We start from the raw sequence: 6,144 nt of genomic DNA, 5'->3' as shown, positions 1-6,144 counted from the left end.
AAAACCCAAAAAGACTTTGTGAAAAGGGGCCTTCAACAAAAACGTATTTGCCTCCAAAGCAAGCTGCACAAACCAGGTTAGCTAGATCTGCAAAGGTTAGCCAAAAATAAACCAGATCTGAAACCCTAAGTACAAAATCCGAAAACCCGAATCGAAAAACTTAAAAAATTTTGCAAAACAGAATGCACAGACGCTGTTATACCAGACACAGACGCGTCTGTCCTACACAGACGCGGTTCTGTGATTCGCAGACGTGATTTCAGAACACAGACGCCTCTTTATTCTGTAGACGCGCTCAGATGGTTCACAGACGCGATTCGAGATTACAGACGCGATTCGGGATCACAGACGCGACTTTCGGAAACCTGCAAAAATAGAAAATGACAGAAACAGAGACGCGATAAAAGATATCACAGACGCGATAAAAGATATCACAGACGCCTCTGAAATACAAAAACACGATCCGAACTCTCGCAGACGCGGAAAAAAAACCTAAAATGTTGTCGAAATCGTCCGATCTGCAACTTCAAAAATGCAAAATCTGCAACAAAAATGTTAAATGCAAAGGGACAAGAGTCCCACCGGGCGTGCCAAAATGTATATGGTGAAAATGGATAGCAATAAACAACAATATTGAAAGACTAAAATGGATTCAACCACCAAACCCTAGCCTAACAATGAACAAAGATCCACCATAACATATGAAGATAACCTAAGACAATGCAAAATAACTCAAAAATCACAAAGATTATACCATCACATGTCCACTAGGGTTTTGATCTCCATTCTTCCTATCTCCATTGATCTTGTTTGATATGCTTGCTCTCAGATTTTTATGTGCACAAGAGCTCAATAAAGAACGGAATGTGGTTGCAAGTAGAATTGTAGTGTAGCTAAGTCCTCCAAAATTAGTCATTAGGGTTTGGTAATGAAGAAAGCATCTCCTTAAATAGAAGACACAATAGAAAATGGAGGGTTAAGATTGAGAGGTGTAAAAAGAGAGGTCGGCTAGGATTAGAGGGTAGGTATAAGAAATACCAAAATAATGAAAGAGGTAGGTAGTGTAGGAAATAAAAGATGAATGACATGTGTCATGTGTAGAAAAGGTTAATGAATTAATTAAATAAATAAAGATTTATTTAATTAATAGAAGAAGTAGGGCCATTAAATAAATAAAATATTTATTTAATTTAGGAAAGGGATAATTTAAATAAATAAATGTATTTATTTAAATGAGAAATAAGGCTAGAAGAGGATAAATGAATTAATTAAATAAATAAAGATTTATTTAATTAATAGAAGAATTAGGCTTAGATAATTAAATAAATAAAATATTTATTTAATTAGACATGACAATTTTGAGTGTCTACAGTTAGAGTTAGAACTAAGTTTAGATATAGAATTAGGTTTGGAAATGGAATTAAGATTACAGTCAGGGTAACAGTTAAAATTAGATATATAATTAAATAAAAATGGTTCTTCATGTAAAATTTAGAGAAATATCAAATATATATTATTTCAAAAGATATCATTCTTTGATTTTTTATTTCAATAAGATTTACCTCATTTTATTTGTAAATTATTTTATTTTATATACCTAAGAGTTATTTTACTTTGAACACACTCATCTCAGATAAGCTATGTGGTCACATTTATACCTAATATCAATAAAACTTGGGTCAAAGTCAAATCTAACAACTATAATCTTCATTTTTCAATAATATTGGAATAGATTAGGCTTCCAAGTGTCTTATAATTGATCTAAAATTATTATTGAGCTGCCTCTAATTCCAATCAACTAGATAGTGTTGGAAACATGCCTCTAGTTCACTTGACCTTTGTTCATATTGATCGGGTTAACTCTGGCCAATGAAACAGTGTGAAGAAAATCTGTGACCTCTATCGGTATAACCTTTGCCAATGAACTCGACATATCGGAGTAGGTATCAGTCATCAGGAGTGGTCTTGGTCTGCTATACCGATACCCGATGAGTCTGTCTTCCTATGTCTTGAAGTATAACGGAGCTCGGAGAAGCAGGTTTGAAGTCATCCCGATGACCCGACGAAGTCGTCTTCGGTCATCAGGGTAGCATCGGCTATCAGGTGGGCCTGTTCGGCATTACATCGATACTCGATGGAGTTTCCTTAGGTTGACATCGGCTATCGAGAGGAACAGGATGGAAGCTACGCCGAGTGCCGATGGAACCTCCTTCTTGTTGATCGGCTATAGGGTGAGCTTGGTTAGCGTTACACCGATGACCCGATGAAGTCGCCTTCGGCAATCGAGATGTTATCGACTATCGGAGGAGTTTGCTGAATGCTATGTCGATTACCCGATGGATCCACTTTGGTCGACTTCGGTGTTATCGAGGATCGAGGTAGCCAGTTTGGGTGTGTTTTCGATGACCCGATGAAATTGACTAAGTGTTATCGGTGATCAGGATGACATGGTTGGCTGCTACATCGATACCCGATGAGTCCACCTTCATTGGTATCGGGGATTGGGGTAGCCAGTTTGGTTGTCTTGCCAATGACCCCATGGAGTGGCCTTTAGCGATCAGGGTATCATCGGAGATTGGGAGAACCTGTTGGCTGCTACACCGATGGACCCGTCTTCTTGGTCATCAAAGATCAGGGTAACTTGGAAGCGGTCTCACCAATGATCTGATGCTATGCTGATGAGTTGGGTGGGCCATGGGCTCAAACAGTTAGAGGTAAAAGATGAGCTCGTGCTCACATTAGAAGTTTCTGCCGGTGTATTTGAATACGAACCGGTGTGATTCCTGGGTGCATGTGGGATAATTGTTTTCTTACGAATATAGACCAACGCAGGCAGTTAGATTTCTAACCGATTGGTGCAAACTGACAGTTGAACGACTGACATGGAAGATGTAGCCAAAGGAAACCGAAACGCAATGTTGTTTAGGTGGATGGATGTTACTGAATGACAGATTGTTGGACTCCATAATGGTTATGCTTAACCAATACGTCGTAATCGATGGCTGATATATATGTTGCCAAAGATGTAACCGAGTGCGAGAGAGGTTATTGTGTGATGTATGGTGTTGAGTCCTGTTGGAAGCCTGAGTGTTCTGCATAGGTGATGACTATGATCCGAACATAGATTATGAGAGCAAATGCCTATGAAGAGGATATGTAACTTTATTTTAACCTTCTGTTAACTTTGAATAAAGTGATCTCTCTTTGGTGGTGGGTTTTTTACCCGTAAGGGTTTTCCCATGTATATCAAGTGTTAACTCTCTGTTGTGTTTTCCGTGTGATTAGTTTTTCATTAGTCTGTGTATATCTTAATGTTCTGTAAACAAATTTAAAGACATACTTGCTTGATTCCCCTTAGAATTGGTGTTAGGAGAGCATTTTCTGCACGGTGCTTTCCTTACAAGTGGTATCAGAGCTTGGCCTGTTTTGTCATCCTTGTTGGGTAGGGTTGGTTCTTTGTGCCAATTCTGGTTTCAGTGGGAGTCTAGCAGAGTATTTATTTGTCTTGTTTGCAGTTTAAGATGGTGAACACCTCTGGGCGAATGGACATTGAGAAGTTCAATGGCTCCAACTTTGAGTTGTGGAAACTTAAAGTCGAAGATTTGCTAGTTGATAGAGATCTCTGGATTGCAGTGGCTGGAGCTAAACCTTCAGGCATGAAACAAGAGGACTGGGACCTTGCAGATAGAAAAGCCAAAGGGTTGACCAAACTATGTTTGGCAGACTCAATTCAGTTAAATGTTCATGAGGAGAAGACTGCTATTCTTTTGTGGAAGAAACTTGGTGATATTTATCAAGGAAAGTCTCTAGTAAATAAGTTGTTCTTGAGGAAGAAGTTGTATTCCTTGAAGATGGATGAGGGTACGTCTTTAGCAGATCATCTGAATGTTTTCAACATGGTTGTTCCATAGTTAACCTCTGTAGGAGTCAAGATTGATGACGAGGATCGATGTATGCTTCTGTTATGTTCTCTGCCTGACACATGGGACCATCTGGTATTGACCATTGGGAGTACACCAACCACGTTCACAATGGAAGGTGTGGTTGCTTTGTTACTGTCAGAAGAAACATGAAGAAAATCTTATGAGATGGTCAAGGAGGCTCTCACTGTTAGAGGCAAGCAAGAGGACAAGAAGTCTAAATCCAAGTCAGAGGAAAGTTCTAAGTCTCCTGGAAAGAAGTCTAAAGCGAAGTGCTGGAATTGTGGGCAGACTGGTCATATCCGAAAGGATTGCAGAGAGAAGAAGAAAAATAAGAGTTCTTCAAATTCTGGGTCCTCTCAGAATGATGATGGAGATGCCTTCTGAGCAACTTTGGCAAGTCAGACATCTATTGATGTCTGGTTCAATCTTCATGAAGAAGATGTTTATCACGATGCCATGTAAGGCTTGGTACCATGTTTGGCAATGATGTATATTCATCACTTGATGGTGAATGATATTCATGTGACTGAAGATGTTAACATCTTAAGGATTCATAAGTCCTTGGTAGAGATGTTGTTTATGTTTTAACATGTTATTCTTGTTAAGCTATTTTTATTGTGTCGTGGTACACTCTTGAGATGCATTTAGAGTTATGGAATGATATGGAGGTGCTCATATGGAGCATGTTATCTCTTTGGATGAGATGTTTTAGATCATGGTTGTCATGTTTAAGTTCCTGATTCTGCAGTTGGAATTTTGATATTGATCTTGGTTTTGTGTTTTGAGGACACTAATCATTTGCTTGACACTTCATGATATTCTGGTTTTTCATTTGGAGTTTTGGCATGGGCTAATCAGTTAAAGGTACTCATGGATACATGGAAATATAGTATACCTTGGAGGTATGTATAGTTGGATGTGCTAGCACTTGCTGTAGGTGCTTTTCCAGCTATGTTTGTGACAAATGTTGGTATATTCGGTTAACCTTTTTGGATCGAGAGTTTTGTATTCTTGGGAGATAGAGTTATTTTTCTGTGAGACAGATTATATGGTTTTCTCAGTGGATAGCTTCTATGTGTGCCCAGTGGCAGTGGCATGGTAGAAGGAAGGTATGTCCATGAATGAGATGTGACTACTCTGTAGGTATCGCAATGATGCACACAGTAAATTCTATTTCCTGATGATTTATGATCAAGTGGTATATCAACATTGATGGGCTTTAGAGTCCATGCTTCTCAGTTATGTCTATAAGTGTTTGGCAGTCCAGTGAATTCCTCGTCAAGTGGGAGATTGTTGGAAATGTGCCTCTAATTCACTTGACATTTGTTCATACTGATCGAGTTAACTCTGGCCGATGAAATAGTGTGAAGAAAATCTGTGAGCTCTATCGGTATAACCTTTGCCGATGAGCTCAACATATTGGAGTAGCTATTGGTCATCGGGAGTGGTCTCAATCTGCTATACCGATACCTGATGAGTCTGTCTTCCTATGTCTTGATGTATAACGGAGCTCGGAGAAGCAGGTTTGAAGTCATCTCGATGACCCAACGAAGTCGTCTTCGGTCATCAGGGTAGTGTCGGCTATCGGGTGGACCTGTTCGGCGTTACGTCGATACCCGATGGAGTTGCCTTAGGTTTACATCGGCTATCAAGAGGAACAGGATGGAAGCTATGCCGAGTGTCGATGGAACCTCCTTCTTGTTGATCGACTATTGGGTGAGCTTGGTTAGCGTTACACCGATGACCTGATGAAGTCGCCTTCGGTGATCGGGATGTTATTGGCTATCAAAGGAGTTTGTTGAATGCTATGCCGATTACCCGGTGGATCCGCTTTGGTCGACTTCGGTGTTATCGAGGATCGGGGTAGCCAGTTCAGGTGTGTTTCCGATGACCTGATGAAACCGACTAAGTGCTATCGGTGATCGGGATGACATGGTTGGTTGCTACATCGATACCCGATGAGTTTGCCTTTGTTGGTATCGGGGATCAAGGTAGCCAGTTTGGTTGTCTTGCCGATGACTCGATGTAGTCACCTTCGACGATCGGGGTATCACCGAAGATCGGGAGAAGTTGTTGGCTGCTACACCAATGGACCCGTCTTCTTGGTCATCGGAGATCGAGGTAACTTGGAAGCAGTCTCGCCGATGATCTGATGCTATGTCGATGAGTTGGGTGGGCCATGGGCTCAAACCGGTTAGAGGTAAAAGATGAGCTTGTGGTC

Source organism: Cryptomeria japonica, chromosome 4, assembly GCF_030272615.1.
Source record: "Cryptomeria japonica chromosome 4, Sugi_1.0, whole genome shotgun sequence".
Taxonomy (NCBI): Eukaryota; Viridiplantae; Streptophyta; class Pinopsida; order Cupressales; family Cupressaceae; genus Cryptomeria; species Cryptomeria japonica.
The sequence above is the reverse complement of the archived record's forward strand: the minus strand, read 5'-3'. Positions refer to the sequence as shown.